Raw genomic sequence first — 17648 nt, 5'->3', positions numbered from 1 at the left:
TCTCCAGCTTAGTGGACAGTTCCTTCTCAGTCTCCTTCAAAGACATCACTTTCTTCATCCACCCCACCCCTAAGATGTTGACGTCTTCCATGGTCCACCCTCAGCGCTCTCCTCATCTCACACTATTATTCTCTGCAAAAATTTCATTCATCTTACAATTTCAACTACCACTTATTCACTTGGTTCTCAAGTTATTCAGCCTGGTCTTCCTTCCAAACCTCCAGATACATAAATTTCCCACTAGTCATCCATGCCTGTATGTTTCCCCATTGTGATGTTTAATTTTATGTGTTACCTTGGCTACGCTGTGGGTATTTTTTAGATGTGAGTAACATTTTTTTATTTTTATTTTTTGAACTACTTTATTGAGGTATGATTGACATACAAAAAGCTTTACATATTTAACATATACAACTTGATAAGTTTAGAGATAAGTATATGCCTGTGAAACTATCACCACAATCTATGCCGTAAACATACCCATCACCTCCAAAAGTTTCCTCTCACCCTGTTTATTCATTACTATTAATTTTGCGTGTGTGATGAAAACACTTGTAAGATCTACCCTCTTAGCAAATTTTTAAATATACAATACAGTATTGTTAACTATAGGCTCTATGCTGTACAGTAGGTCTCTGGGACTTGGTTGTCTTGCATAACTGAAACCTTGTACACTTTGACTAATACCTCCTTGCTTCCTCTCCTCCCAAGCCTCTGGCAACCACCATGCTACTCTGTGCTTCTATGAGTTTGACTAATTGCAGATTCTTCATATAAGTGGCATCATGGCGTATCTGTCCAGATGTGATTAACATTTACAATCAGTTGACTTTATTTTTTTTTATTTTTTTAATAATTTTATTTATTTATTTATTTTCCCCCAAAGCCCCAGTAGATAGTTGTATGTCATAGCTGCACATCTTTCTAGTTGCTGTATGTGGGATGCGGCCTCAGCATGGCCGGAGAAGCAGTGTGTCGGTGCGCGCCCGGGATCCGAACCTGGGTCGCCAGCAGCAGAGCGCGAGCACCTAACCGCTAAGCCACAGGGCCAGCCCAAAATCAGTTGACTTTAAATGAAGCAGATTACTCTCCATAATGTGGGTGAGCCTCATTCAGTCAGTTGAAGTCTATTTTAAATGCAAAAGACGGAGGTTTCTCCAAGAAATTCAAAGGAACTCTGTCTCCAGAATGGAACATAGAAATCCTGCCTGAGTTTCCAGCCAAGACTGCAACATCAACTCTTACCTGAATCTCCAGCCTGATGGCTTGTCCTATGGATTTTGGACTTGTAAAACCCCACAATTGCATGACTCAATTCCTTAATATCTATCTATCTATCTTTCTATCTATCTATCTACCTATCTATCTCCCTCCCTACCTACCTATTTCCTACTGGTTCTGTTTCTCTGGAGAACCCTGACTAATACCCCCATCATCTATACATCATGTCCAGATCCCTTAGCACACCCACAAGGATCTTCATGACCTGGCTGTCGTCAATTTATTCAGCCTCACTTGCCATTTTCATACATCCATCCTCCCTTCCTTTCATACTGACCCTTCTATCATTCCCAAAGCTTGCCACATTCTTTTGCATCTCTGTGTCTTTGCACTATCTACCACCTAAAAAACTTTTTATCCTTCAGAACACAGCTCAAGCTTCACCCTGGGGTATGTGAAGGAGGTAGGAAGAAAAAGGAGCTTCTTCTATGTTCTTATTGCACTTTGTACATACATACTTCCTTTAAGCACTAGTCATATTTATGGAATTATTCCTTATAAATATTTCCCCTCTTTTAGAAATCTTGTTTGAATTTCTAGCATCTAGTGTAGTGTCTGGCACACGGTAGGCAACTGGCAATCAAGAAATATTTGACTGACAATAAAAATTCTCTGCTTAAGATATTAAATGGCTACCCATCACTTTCAAGAGAAAGCCTCCTCAGTACAGCACACAGGGTTCTCATATTCCCCTTTCTGGTCTCCTCTCCCATCAGGCCTCCACAGCACCCACATTTCTAGTCATGCTGAACTAGCTGCAGTTCTCCCAGCAAGCTTAGCTTCCTTGCATTTACTTCTGTACCCTTTGTTCACCTAGAACATTCTCCCTCCCCTCAAACCATGTGGCAATTTCCATTGTCCTTTTAGTCTTCGCCTCAAGTTTTCTCTCTCCTGGTGAACCCTATTTTAATCCCCTCCTTGCTCTTTCCTCTGTGTTTCCTTAGCACTGTGTACTTATCCTACTTAGTGTGATTGTCTGCTTCTTAGTCTACCAACTGCAGAATATAAATCACAGTCTATCTGCCCTTCCTATTCTGCAGCTCCTTGAGGACTGTGCAAAGCCCCACTGCTGCCACTGTTGCATTTGAATTGAACTGAGGGGTGTGGAAGGGAGATGCAAAGTGGAAGGGTTTTGCTGAAGACAATCCCCTTAGTATACACTTTGCCAAATTCCTGCCTTATAGACCATTACTCTGGAGATGAGATGTTTGCCTTAAGAAATACTCAGCAAATGTCATTTGCCAACAGTGTTGATTATTTTGCAATGGTCCATCAAAGTTTGGCAAGTTTCAGCATTCCAGAAACAATTCTCTACTGTAATCTAAGTAATCATATATAGAAAGATTAAAAAACCATAGGATGTCTTCAAAAGATTATAATTTCAAACTTGATTTGGGGGCAGCAATGAAGGGACTGAAATCATTCCTTTTCCCTTTTAACCACAAATCCTTTCTGCAGCTCCTTCCTCCCACCAGGCACTTTCTGGTTTCACGCTGCCACCCTGACCCTCATTCCCAGCTGACCCACCCCACCTTCCTACTCTCCACTCCAAGGGGCTTTCCTTTTCATGTACCTTTTGGAATCCATACTCTCCATCAAAATGAATCTCTGTATCTCAGTCTATCAGCCAGATGATGTGATGATTTTTGCAAAATATTAATGGATGATCTTCTGAAAATCTTTAAAAACATTGCGTTTGAACCAGATGCTTCTGTTAATGTCTGTGTTTTACCCCAAGGTACATGTTCTCCCTATTAGGATACTGAAGTGCTCTAGATTATCTACAGGAGTTTCATCACATTTACTAAAAATGCCTTCCAATTTCATGTGTCCCTGCCAATTATTTCTTGTCACATAATAGCATCTTGCACAATGTTTCTTCTTATGCCCTTTTCTTAGGCCTTCCAGGAAACACCTTTCCTGTGCAAATGGTGTCAAATTGAAGAAGCTAAATCTTTGGCCAATTGTAAGAGGAAACCTCAAACTAAGAAGACAGAAATCAAATAGAGTGTGCAATTTGACATGCATAAGCTGAGAATCCTCTTTCCCTTCTCTTTTCTTCTTTTTTCTCTTTCCTTTCCTCTCTTTCAACAAATGTATTTTGAGGTCTACAGCAAAGATTTATGCGTCACACTACCCAGACATTACTAAAAGTATAAGAAAGCAATTATTAAGAAGCAATGCAGACCATATTTAAAGAGACGTGTTTGATTTATTGGGATTGAATATTTTGAAGGAGGAGATGTATATTATGTCGAACCATGTAAAACTGCCAACCCTATGTGGTAGTGGTTCTCAAATTGTGGTCTGGAGATCCCAGGATGTTCCCAATTCCATTTTGGAGGCCCACAACACTATTTTCATAATAACACTAAGACGTCAGTTGCACTTTCACTTTTATTCTCTTACAGATGTACAGTGGAATTTTCCAGAGGCTGTATGATGTGTGCTATTCTAACAAATTGAATGCAGAAGCAGATGAGAATCCATCTGTCTTCTATTAAGCCAGACATTGAAGAGATTTGCAAAAATGTAAAACAATATCACTCTTTTCACTAATTTTTTTTTTTTGGTTTGGGAAAATATAGCTTTTTTTCATAGAAATATATGATTTATGTTAACATGTAATGGGTTTATTATTATTTCTAAATGATTTAATAAATATTTAATTTTTTCAGTTTTAATTTAGATTACAATGAATATCAGTAAATATAACCTACATTAAAAAAAGCTCTTTAGACTCTCAATTTTTAAGAGTGTAAAAGGGTCTTGCGTTGAAAAGTTTGAGAACCTCTGCTTTGTGGTACTTGAAAATAGCTGCCTTTTGTTTCAAAGACAGAGCAAGAGATGTAAAGTGCTTCCCTAGGAACTAAATGAGATTAATCATGGGAGTGGTTGTTAAGGGTTTGATCTGATCCGGAGTGTCAGAGGCACTTCTGTGTTCTTGAATAATTTATTTTTTGTGGTTGTGATAATATGGGGCTCTCTACAGCATGGAGCCCACAGCAGAGACCCTGTTTCCTGGGTCTAATGGCAGTACTGTAGAAGAGCAATAATAATGAGAAAATTAGCTGATCAGAGATAACATACTAAAATTTTCACCCCAACAACGAAAATGGTAAAGCACAACCATGTGTTCCTCTTCTTTCCTTTGCCCTAGTCAAAATAAAAAGATAGGTTTAGGGCCGGCCCGTGGCTTAGCGGTTAAGTGCGCGCTCTCCGCTGCTGGCGGCCCGGGTTCGGATCCCGGGCGTGCACTAACGCACTGCTTCTCCAGCCATGCTGAGGCCACGTCCCACATACGGCAGCTAGAAGGATGTGCAACTATGACAGACAATTATCTACTGGGGCTTTGAGGGAAAAAAATAAATAAATAAAATTAAGAAAAAAAACAAAGATAGGTTTATCCGAGGCCGTATGAATAGGAAGAGTCTGCTCCTCCCTGAATTGTACTAAGAGACGCACAATTTAAAGAGGAAAAAGGATCCACCTTCTGCCCACTAAGGCTCCTTGGGGAGCACTGAGTCCCAGGAATCTCATGTCATCACTTGTGTTTACTTAGAAATTAATTAATTTAATTAATTAATAAGAAATGGGCAGGGCCTAAATGAGAAATCTTTAAAACTTTACCTAAAAGAGCAGGAGAATAAACGGAAAGACATATCACGTTCCTGGATTAGACAATAGAACGTTATTAAAAATGTCATTTCTCTCCAAATCACATTTTGGGTGAAATGCAATACCAATCAAAATTTGCATACCCTCTGAACTGGCAATGTATTACTTTTAAAATCAGAAATCCGTGATATCAAGCTTATTTTCACTCTTTAAAACTTAGTTCATTTTTTTTTCTCTAGTACTCAGTTGTCCATGCTGAAGGTATTTTTGTACAGTTGTCTCTCTGGAATGGTGAATAACTTATAAACAAGGAAGCTGCCAAAAACAAGGAATTCTTGACTTCAATCCCCCCTCCGCTATCATTATTTCCTCTTGAACTTGATGTTAACGTCCAAATTTCCTCAAGGAGACCAGAGACTAGAATGTGGCAACAAGAGGCACCAAGGTACTGACCAAACTGAGGATGTCCATAGTTGTAGTAGTGCCGGACTTTCTTATTTATTTATTGATGTTTTTTTGTGAGGAAGATCAGCCCTGAGCTAACGTCCATGCCAACCCTCCTCTTTTTTGCTGAAGAAGGCTGGCCCTGGGCTAAGATCCGTGCCCATCTTCCTCTACTTTATATGGGATGCTGCCATAGCATGGCTTGTCGAGTGGTATGTCGGTGCGCACCCCGGGATCCAAACCTGCAACCCCTCGGGCCGCCGAAGCGGAGCGCGCACACTTAACCACTATGCCACTGGGCCGGCCCCAATGTGTTGGACTTTCTTTATGGTTGTGAACTCCAGACTACATGGATGTTACTATCCATCTGGTTAATCTGAGCAATTTCATTAGCATCACAGATTTTAAGGAGATTCTCTGTGCTCTATAACAGAAAAGCACAGATCACAAAGCACAAAACTTGGTGTAATAATCTCTTGTGTGGAAATCATTAAAGAGTTTCAAGATGTGGAGAACTGGGCAATTAGAGATTCGGAAGGTAGAAACTAATGAGAAGCATGGATAATTTTAATAAATAGGTAAATCAGAGGGAAAATGATAAATTACAATCTTGATCTTGTCTTAATTTAAACCTATTATGAGAACAAGGTTGACAGACTTGAGATCTCTGACTTAAAAAAAAAAATCTGGGGGCCGGCCCCATGGCTTAGCGGTTAAGTGCGCACGCTCCGCTACTGGAGGCCTGGGTTCTGATCTGGGCGCGCATGGACGCGCCGCTTCTCCGGCCATGCTGAGGCTGCGTCCCACATACAGCAACTAGAAGGATGTGCAACTATGACATACAACTATCTACTAGGGCTTTGGGGAAAAAAAAAGGAGGAAGATTGGCAATAGATGTTAGCTCAGAGCCGGTCTTCCTCAGCAAAAAGAGGAGGATTAGCATGGATGTTAGCTCAGGGCTGATCTTCCTCACACACACACACAAAAATCCTGAAGTATAACATGCATACAGAAAAGTGCACCAATCATGAATGTACATCTCAATGAATTTTGACAAATTGAACGCACCTGTGTAACTACTGTCAGCTCAAGAAAGATAACATTACTCCAGAAATTCCCTTCTCCCCCTTCCAGTTGCTACATTGCTTCCCCATCACACACAGACCAAGGGTAACCACTATCCTCTTTTCTAACAGAATAGATTATCTTTGCTTGTTTTTGAACTCTATGTAACACAGTATGAACTCTTTTGTCCCTGGCTTCTTATGCTCATCATTATGTTGGATAATTCACCCATATTGTTGTATGTAGTTGTGGTTCATTCATTCTCATTGTAGAGTAGTATTACATTGCATGAATATACCACATTTATTCTACTGTAGGACATTTGGATTGAATCCAGTTGTTTTTGTTGGGTATACCCAGAATTGGAATTGCTGGGTCACAAAATATGCATTTGTTCAGCTTTAGTAGATATGACCAGTTTTCCAAGGTGGTTGTACCAATTTATACTTCCACCAGCTGTGTATAAGAGTTTTAGTTGCTCCAAATCCTTGTCAGCACTTGATATTTTCTTTCTTTTCATTTTAGCCATTTTCATAGCTAAAATGATGTCTTATTATGGTTTTAATGTACATTTCTTTGATGAATAAAGAAGTTGAGTACCTTTTAAAATGTTTATTGGTCCTTTGGATAGTGTCTTTTATGAAATGCCTCCACACTATTTGCCCATGTTATGATTGGGCTGTCTTTTTCTTATTGATTTTTAGAAATTCTTTATATATTCTGGGTATGCATCTTTTTAATTTACACATTGAGACTCTCTTCTTTCCGTGTCTTGTCTTTCTGCTGTCCTATTGATGTCTTTTGGTGAGCAAAAATTTATAATTGTTTAATAGTCCCAATTTATCACATTTTTTCCCTTTCACAGTTAGTGTTTTTGTGTCCTGTTTAAGAAATCTTTGCCTATTTTAAGGTCAGAAAGCTATTCTTTTGTTTTCTTCTAGAGGCGTTATTGATTTACTCTTGACTTTTAAAATGTCTGAGTTGGGAAAGATGTGAAAATCAATATTTATCCAAATTGAAGAGCTATTTTACAGATCCAGTCACAGAACACGGTGACAGCCAATCTGAAGAAGCTGAACAAGCAGCTCTCTGCAGCAGGAGTGCCGGGGAAAGCAACTACACAACTCCCGCTCTACTTCAGCCAAGCGTCTCTTACTCAGTAGGCCACGTTGCAAGCCACTCAGAATTGGTTTAATTGCCAAGGAACTGGAAAAAAATAAAAATAAAACAGGGTGTGGTTTTCCACACAGGAAAAAAAATTGAGATCATCTGAAGTAGAATCTGAGATTCTTTATCTCTTGTGCCTGGAAGTTCTTCTCACATGAGTGTTTTATATCTTTCCCTCCACTAACATCTCTGATACCATGACTTTGTTCCACCATTTATCTCCTCCTCTTTCACTCTCAGTTTTTGGTCTGCTCTTCATTTTCCCTTTCAACCCACAAACAAGCTCAGTCTCCCCAGTTCATCAAACGACGGAAACTCTCAACCTCTTTCCTCATACACTTTTTCTTCACTGCCAAAGTTCACAAAAAAGTAGTCAAATTTGCTGCCTCTACTTTCTCACTTCCCATTTCTCTATAACCACTTGTCCCATCTTGTCTATTGTTTCTACCAGTCTATGGAAATTGCTCTCTTGAAGATTCTCAAAAGTAGTGTGTCCAAACTGAATTTTTTCACTTCCCTCAAGCCCTACCTTTGGTGTTTCTTATTTCTGTTAATGGCACACCATTCTCTCAGACACTCGGGTTGCCAAGAATCATCCATTCATCCATGCAACACTTCTTCTGTTTGGCCTCTCCCTTCCATTCCTCCTGCCAATTTCTACATGATCTCATTACCTCTTACCTAGCTATTTTAATGGTCTCCTAACTGCCCTCCTTGCTCCTAGTGTGCCCTTATCCAACCTATCTTGTATAAAACTAAAAGATTAATCTTCTTAATTCAAAGCTCTAACCTTATCATGTCTTACTTTGAAGACCTTTAATAGTTTTTACCATTGTCTTTAATCTCATCACAAACTGGATCAAATTCCTTAATTGTTTTTACTCACCCATACTACTATGGGTGAGTAAAAACAGTAAGAGCTATTTCACTCCATGCTATCTCCTGATTTTCCTACCTCTGTTGATGCAATTTCCTACCTTTTTTGATGCAGTTCTAGATTTTCCCCACTTCTAAATGTCTAAATTCTTCCCATTTTTCAAGATAAAAGGTCAACTCCTTAATGAATACCCTTTCTCATCTTCTCTATCTGGTAAACTCCTCTTTATTCTTCAAGAACTGGCTCAAACATCATTTCTTTCTATACTGTCTGTAACCTGAGGTAATTACTCTTGATCTCTGCTTCCAAAGTAAATTGGACATACCACTATAAAACAGTCCTTGCCACATAGTACTGTAATTATTTTATTGTGTGACTTTCTTTCCTACTAAGCTCTTAGCTCCATAAAAGCAAGTATAATATAATTTAAATCTTTGCATCCCCAGTGTCTAGCCTAATATCTTACACAGACACCCTATGATAAATCTCTATTGACTGAATGAGTGAACTCATTTTTGATCTTCTCCAGCTGGAAGTAATTTTTCCTTATTAAACTGCCACAGCATTTTCTCTATAAATCTCTTATGTCATATCACTATCATGTGTAATTGTTACTTATGTAAATATCTTATATTCTCTGATAAATGGTTATCACCCAAAGGCTAGAGACTCCACCTTGTCATATCCGAGGACCTCATGGAGCCTCGTAAGGGACCCTTATGTATCAACATCATTGGCACAACTAGACTTGACCTTTGATCAGGACATACTACGACACACCTCAAGAGCACAATGTTCCAAAGCTAAATGCTAGAGACGGGCCAAGGCAAGTTACCAAGAAACCTGGTTTTCCCCTGTCTTCAGAAACTGGTAGTACAAGTTTCTATAAATAAGGTAAGTACTGCTACTTGGGAAAGCTGTTCATTTTTAAAAATTCATTAATTTGTAAACCACTTTGTGGAAAAGAAGGGGGGTTATATTTAGAGCAGTTACTAGGGGATTTTCACATGCCTTCTCTCTAAATCACTGTAACATTACGAGATGAGCATTATTGTTCTAAATTTACAAATAAGGAAAGCAAGGCTCAGAGCGCTTTAGTGACTTATTCAATATCATGGATCTGGTGACAGACCAGGATTTGAAAGCAGGTATGTGAGATTCTCAAGTGTAAACTCTTTTCCACCTCATCACGCAATACACCCTGAACCTAGGGGGACCCTGCCAGGAGCAAGGGTCAGGCTTGTATCACATTTGGTATTGAGGAAATCCTTGAGGAACACAAATAAACTTGCCAAGTTTTATCTTGAGCACCAGGGAAACACATGCTTCCCAACAGGCTTAGGGTTAGGGTTAGGGAACGTTTCCAGAAGAGATAAAGATGGTAGTTTTTGGGAAAAGGGAATAGAGGCTACAGGATTTATAGCTGGAAATCAGAAATATTAAAACAGATTGGAAATCAAGCAAAATGCACTCTAGTAGGAAACACACTGGAGAGGACACATTTGGATCTTAAGTATAGTATGTGTATGGCTCTAGACATGTTTGGTTCAGTTCAACTAACATTTAAAGTGTGTTGGGCACTGTAACAGGTGCTAAGAATACAAAGAAACAAATGCTTCCTGCCTTCACGACACTGACAGTCTGGCATGGGGCAGACTGTTGATACAAATAGAGGACAGGGTCCCAGGAGAGAGTCTTTTCTAGACGTTTCCTGAAAAACGAGTGTGATCCTATCCCCAGAAGTAGGACAGAAGGGGAATCTATGGGTTAGCAGCAGCAGGTAGACAAAGGGTTCTGTTTACCTAACACTGGCCTTGATCAGTCACCTTGATGTCTTGTCCACCTAACACCTATATATGAGCAGCAGGATATATGTCACCCACTGCTTAGGCCCTACCCCAAGAAGAATAATAATTAAGAAAGAAAATTTAAATATGGCTTCACATAGGTAGGTGACTGCATCAATGATTTATTGCCTTTAAGTTCAATGCTTAGAATGAGGATTAAAACTTCTACCTCCACTTCCAGTATTCCAACTGACAGCTATGCATTCAGGAAACATAACAGTGCACCTGGCATTTAGTGAACATTCAATAAATTGCTGAATAAATGAACAGAGCAGTTATGGGCCAAACACTGCGTGAAGTTCTATAGAAAACACAGAGGAATACCCCTGAAGATGTAAACACTTATGAGGAGAAATTAAGACACATGAAATAATCAGCAAACCATCAGTGAGTTGGTAAAAAGGGAGATCAGCACGGACTCGAGTAGGCAGTCCACGGCACCTATCGAGACTGAAAAGCACTCATCAAGAAATCTGTATTTCAGTTCTGTAACGAACTAGCTATGTTACCTCATGCAGAACATTTCCCCCTTATAGTCCTTCATTTTCTCACTTCTAAAATAAGGAAACTGTTTTTAGGTGATCTCTGAAGGCCTTTCCAACTCTTTTTTTTTTGTGAGGAAGATCAGCCCTGAGCTAACATCCATGCCAATCCTCCTCTTTTTGCTGAGGAAGACTGGCCCTAAGCTAACATCTGTGCCCATCTTCCTCCACTTTATATGGGACGCCGCCACAGCATGGCCTGACAAGCGGTGCATCGGTGCGCGCCCGGGATCCGAACCCGGGTCGCCAGCAGCAGAGCACCCGCACTCAACCGCTAAGCCACGGGGCTGGCCCCTTCCCAACTCTTAATTTTTATGTTTCTATTTATAGATGGGGAAAGCCTTTACATATAAAAAAGGAAATACATTTAATTCATATGGTTTAAAAAACAATATCAAAAGGTGTACATTGAAAAGTCATGCTCCTATCACTGTCCCCATGGGCTTACGTTTATGGGTAACAACTTTTATTAGTATCTCAGGGATTCTTTGAGGGGTTCTTTATATAAATACAAGCAAATACATTCATATACATATATTCTCCCTTTATTATAAGGTAGCACACGATAGACACTTTCTGCACCTTCCTTTTTATTTTATTTTTTTTGGTGAGGAAGATTGGCCCTGAGCTAACATCTGCCAATCCTCCTCTTTTTGCTGAGGAAGACTGGCCCTGGGCTAACATCCGTGCCCATCTTCCTCCACTTTATATGGGGCACCGCCACAGCATGGCCTGACAAGCAGTGTGTCGGTGCGCGCCCAGGATCCGAGCCAGCAAAGCCCGGGTGGCGGCAGTGGAGCGCGCACTTAACCGCTTGCGCCACCGGCCGGCCCCCTCTGCACCTTCCTTTTTAAACTTGATATATTGTTTATATTAAGCTGGAGATGTTTCCCTATCAGTACTTATAGATTCCTTTTTCTGTAGTCCCTATAGATAAATATTTGGTGCTCTAGACTGAATGTCTGTGTCCTCCCAAAATTCATATGTTGAAACCTAATCCCCGATGTGCTGGTATTTGGAGGCAAGGCCTTTGGGAGGTGTTTAGGTCATGAGGGTGGATTAGTGCCCTTCAAGCTTTACAATCTAATATCTAGCAGATGCTAGTCTCCCCCTGTTGTTCTTCTTTGCCAGGGTTTTCTGTCCATTTGTGCTTATTTTTTCCATATGAGCTTTAGAATCCACTTGGCTGGCTCCCCTCATCCCATTTCCATGGATCCCCAAAGAATCTTGTATTTTTGACATATGTTAAATAAAGACACAATGTTTTCATGATGTTGAATTTCTTAGCCAAGAACAAGGTATAGTTTTCCATTTGTTCTTACTTTTGTGACCTTCAAGGTTGTTTTAGAATTTGAAGGTAGAATTTGAATTTGTTTACGTTTGATAGATTTGGAGAGGCAGAAGATTGGAGTGAATACATTTCTTGGAGGGAGAATAATTCCTGAGGCAGATACGAACTCAAAGACTTGGTAGTCTTTGGGGGCAGTAAAGAAACTAACTTGATAAGTGGAGGAAAAAGAAGCTAACAGTGCCGGCCATGTGCCAGGAACTATGCTAGGTGTTTTCACATACTATCATCCTTGACTGCGGGTCTGCTCAACCCCAGTGCTGGATAGCGCCAGATCAGGAATGAGCCTAGATGTCCACCTAGATACCCTGTAGGGTAATGAGGAGGCTCAAGCTGAAAGCAATATTTGATGAAGATCACAGCAGGCAGGAAAGTCTAGGGGCAGCAAGGAAAGATTAAATTCAAAGAGGGCAACAAGACTCAGTAATCTGAAAGAAAAGTGATAAAGGCTTATTTAGGGTAAAGTCCTTGCTTGCGGAGATAAAGGTATAAATAAAACAGAGATTTCTTTCCAGGGAGGACAAGCAATTTGGATTAAAGAATGAAAAATGTTCGGCTTTGCAGACACTGCCACCACTGCCACTGAGCCACAGTCAACCCCACTTTGCTCTTTGTTCAACCCCACTTTGTTCTTCCACATCGCTGTCCACGGCGAGCCCTCGGGCCCTCTCCTTTGAGCTGTTTGCAGACCAAGTTCCAAAAGCAGCAGGAAACTTTCATGCTCTGAGCACTGGAGAGAAAGGATTTGGTTATAAAGTTTCCTGCTGTCACAGAATTATTCCAGGGTTTATGTGCCAGTGTGGTGACTTCACATGCCACATTGGCACTGGCAGCAAGTTCACCTGCAGGAAGAAACTTGATGATGAGAATTTCATCCTGAGGCATATGGGTCCCGGCTTCTTGTCCATGGCAAATGCTGGACCCAATACAAACGGTTCCCAGAACTGTTTTCATCTGCACTGCCAAGACTGAGCGGTTGGATGGCAAACATGGTCTTTGGCAAGGTGGCAGAGGGCATGAATACTGTGGAAGCCGTGGAGTGCTTGGTTTCAGGAATGGCAGGACCAAGAAGCTCACTATTGCTGACTGTGGACAACTCCAATAAATTTGACTTATGTTTTATCTTAACCTCCAGACATTCCTTCTGCAGCTCAGGAGAGCACCTGCCACCCTATCTGCTCACTATATCCTCTAACCTTTGTGCTCTCACTGCAGCTCTTTGGGTTCCATATTCTCTCATTCCCTTCCAAGTTTAGGTGGATTGCAGAGTTAAGTTTATGATTATGAAATAAAAACTAGACAAAAAAAATGAAGAGTTTTGAGCCTGTACTATTGGAGAAAGATGGTACCTTGGAGGAGGAAAGCAAAATGAGTCTCATTTGAAGAGTTTAATGGGCAGAGGGGTACTTAAGTACCTTCTTCTAGGTCCTGTATGCACGTTTGTACAGATGGCAGAAGAGCAGACAAATCAGTTTTTAGTACACATGAAAAACAAAAAAAATCTAAATTTAAACCAAGACTTTGGGTTTCAATGTTTTACTAAATAATACATTACCTCACCTACTGTTTGCCTGTTGCAGGGAGAGGTGGGTTAGCTGGTTGGGAAAAGGAGCTCTCAGTTTCACATCCTACTGAAAGCCTTCTCAGGAGGTTGGGCAGGGGCATTTTTGAATTTATGCCCTTAAATAATCTGTAGGTGTTCTCTTACTCTAACTTGAAACTCTCAATTTCTCATTTCCTAGTTTTCCATCTCTTTGGGCTCAAGTATCAAACCTTTTTTTAGACTCAAAAATGGTATAGCTTCTTTGATGATTCTGTTTTTGCCTGTCAAAGGACACCTCTGGATAAAACCGGAGTTTGTGCTCTTATGAACTCTGCTGTGTGAACTTCTCTGGCCTGGAGATGCAGACATGCGGGGGCAGGGAAAGTGCACCATGGAGCTGCAAGTCTATCTCACATGACCCACTCTATGGGCTTATCAGTAAGGGATTGTTTTAAGCACAGTTGAGTCTAGATTTGCCTAACTATGTTGCTTTTTATTTGGAGGGATGGGTGGGTGAGGCAGAATAAAGGGAGTGTAAATACCCAGATCCCACTTAAGGCCTCAATGGGTGGACCCTTCTTGGATTCAAGTCTTGCTTTAACCACAAGTGCTTATAAAATCTGTGCTCTTCCCTCCACACACTTTAGGGTTGGACTTTCGTTAAACTCTGCCATACTATACATAAGTATTCTTAAAGCTCCATTGTTAAGACTGGCTTGGGAGTAAGGGGTTGTCCCAAGCTGCCTTATATCGCAGACTTGGCATGTCCTTGGGAAGAGAAAAGAGAGAGCAAGCCCGGTGTTAGTTTGGGGATGTTTCTACCTTGCAGTTACTCCATTTCCTGAGCTGCATAGGCATGGCTTCTAACTGAGGGGATGTAACTCAACAGGGCGGAGTGGGGATGCAGGAAGGAGGGGATGCAGTCCTAGCATACTGACAGAAGTCAGTATGCTAGGACTGAGCTTTTTTCCTCCCTTAGCTTTACCGAGATATAATTGACATAACATTGTGTAAGTTTAAGATGTACAACATGATGATTTGATATACATATATATTGTGAAATGATTACCACAATAAGGTTAGTTAACATATACATTATCTCTACCTTGGATATTTCTTTTGTGGTGAGAACATTGAAGATCTACTCCTTTAGCAACATTTTTTTTGTGTGTGTGTGAGATCAGCCCTGTGCTAACATCTGCCAATCCTCCTCTTTTTTTGCTGAGGAAGACGGGCCCTGGGCTAACATCCGTGCCCATCTTCCTCCACTTTACATAGGACGCCGCCACAGCATGGCTCGCCAAACAGTGTGTCGGTGCGCGCCCAGGATCAGAACCGGCAAACCCCGGGCCACCGCAGCGGAGCGCGCACACCCAACCGCTTGCGCCACCGGGCCGGCCCCTGCAACTTTCAAGTATACAATACAGTATTGTTAACCATAGTCACCATGCTGTACCTTAGATCACCAGAACTTACTCATCTTCTAACTGAAAGTTCATACCCTTTGACCACCTTCACCCATTCCACCCCCTCCACCACGCTTCCCCTTACCCCACCCCTGGCAACCACCAATTTACTCTGTTTCTATGAGTTTGGTTTTTTCAGATTTCACATATAAGTGAGATCATATAGTACTGGTCTTTCTATCTGATTTCATTCACTTAGCATAATGCCCCTAAAGTTGAGCTCTTAATTTCTGTTCTGAAAGTGAGATGAGAATATCAGTTATCTTGAACAGTAACTGACACAAATACATGTAATAATGGTCAAATGAATTCTTGGAGAACCAAAGCTTGGTGAGTTAGGTCTAGAATTTTATGGGTTCACTGTTCTATGGTTTCCTTAAGGTACAGTATAACTTTAACACCTGCCTTGTGACTCTAGCTGCCTTAATAGGAAAGCAGAGGAAAAGACCCCAGAAATCTTTCACATGTGAGTCTATCTACCTGTTGTGCCAGGCTTTCACTTCTAAAAGGAAATCACCATGGAAGAAAGGGCAGTCAGTCATGTCTGAGAAGCAGCATGGTATAGTAAAAATAAAACATGAATTTTGGGAGGCAAACCAAATGAGAAAAAAAATCCTAATTTTGCTATTTTCTACCTGTGCATTACTTTATCTAGAGTCTACATTTTCTCATTTATAAAATGGAGATAACATCTACCTTTGCAGAGATTAAATGTGAAAGCATTTAGTAGCTGCTAAAAAAATGCACGGTAAGTGAAGTCCAATGTGTACCAACGCCCAACATTTTATTTATTTATTTATTTTAAATTTTTTGTTTATTGCAGTAACATTGGCTTATAACATTGTATAAATTTCAGGTGTACATCATTATATTTCTATTTCTGCATAGATTACATCATGGTCACCACCCAAATACTAATTACAACCCATCACCACACACACGTGCTGAATTATCCCTTTCACCCTCCTCCCTCCCCGCTTCCCCTCTGGTAACCACCAATCCAATCTCTGTCTCTATGTGTGTGTTTGTTTTATTATCTACTACTTAATGAGGCAGATCATACGGTATTTGACCTTCTCCCTCTGACTTATTTCACTTTGCATAATACCCTCAATGTCCATCCATGTTGTCACAAATGGCTGGATTTCATCGTTTCTTATGGCTGAGTAGTATTCCATTGTGTATATATACCACATCTTCTTCATCCATTCGTCCCTTGATGGGCACTTAGGTTGCTTCCAAGTCTTGGCTATTGTGAATAATGCTGCAATGTACACAGGGGATGCCCAGCATTTTAATTTCCATGCTTGGTAAGACACTTAAGTTGAAGATTCTGTATGATTTCAGCAGGTGTCAGAATTACTCAGAATAACGAACAGTAAGACAAAGTATAACTGTAGTGATTAAACACACTCAAATTATTTAAACAATCTTTTTAGTATAAAAAATTTCAACATATACAGAAGTAGAGAGAATAGGAAAAACCCCCAAGCATCCATCATTCAGCTTCTACAATTATCATCCGACCTTTCTTATTACCTTCATATTGTCACAATTTATACCATTTCACAACTCCAGACTACTCTAAAACAAATCTCAGATATATCATTTCCTCTTAAATATTTCAATGTCTAAGATTCTCATTTAAAAAGCTTAACCATAACATTATTATCATAACAAAACATCACAGTTCAACAAAAGTTAACACGATTCCTTAGTATCATTAAACATCCAATCAATCACAAGAGTGTAACACTAACTTACAGCCCATTAATGAGGTTACACCTGCATTTATATACCACTTATTTCAACTCAGGAGACAGAAGGATTCCAAATTCCAAGCCACTCCTGAGATGCAAATTAAAATTTGGGGGTATTAAACCAAGTGAAAGATTTCCCAAGTCACCTGCCATGCCTAAAGAGTTCATTGTTTCCAAATTGTGCAGGAACTACACAAACGATATGTTGATTGCAGTTAATTTGAAGAAAGACATTATTAATAGTTATAATTTTTTTGGATGGATCTTTACGAATCTGTGGAAAACTAGAGATACACTGTCTTAGTCAACTCAGGCTGCCATAACAAACTACCATAGACTGAGTGGTTTAAACAACAGAAATTTATTCCTCACAGTTCTAGAAGCTGGGGAGTCCAAGATCAAGGTGCTGGCCGATGTGGTTCCTGCTGAGAGCTCTGGTCCTGGCTTGCAGACAGCCTCCTCACTGTGTCCTCACATGGCTTTTCCTCTGTGCTCCAGCTAAGAGACTTCTCTCTCTTCCTCTTCTTATAAGGCCACTAATCCCATCATGAGGAACCTACTCTCATGATTTAATTTAACCCTAATTACCTCCCAAAGTTCCCATCTCCAAATACCATCACATTAGGGGTTAGGGGTTATGGATTTTGGTGATTCACATGCAGTCCATAGCAAATCTACAAATTTATAAAA

At 40.3% G+C, this 17648-nt stretch overlaps 1 protein-coding gene and 1 pseudogene across 2 annotated transcripts in view; one reads left to right on the top strand and one right to left on the bottom strand.

Annotated features, from left to right (window-relative positions):
• USP8 (ubiquitin specific peptidase 8) overlaps positions 1-17648 on the bottom strand; it is an 85814-nt gene that overhangs the window by 59540 nt on the left and 8626 nt on the right. The gene's annotated exons all lie outside the window — the stretch shown is intronic.
• LOC131405577 (peptidyl-prolyl cis-trans isomerase A-like) lies at positions 12738-13294 on the top strand (annotated as a pseudogene).

Source organism: Diceros bicornis, chromosome 5, assembly GCF_020826845.1.
Source record: "Diceros bicornis minor isolate mBicDic1 chromosome 5, mDicBic1.mat.cur, whole genome shotgun sequence".
Taxonomy (NCBI): domain Eukaryota; kingdom Metazoa; phylum Chordata; class Mammalia; order Perissodactyla; family Rhinocerotidae; genus Diceros; species Diceros bicornis.
The sequence above is the reverse complement of the archived record's forward strand: the minus strand, read 5'-3'. Positions and strand labels throughout refer to the sequence as shown.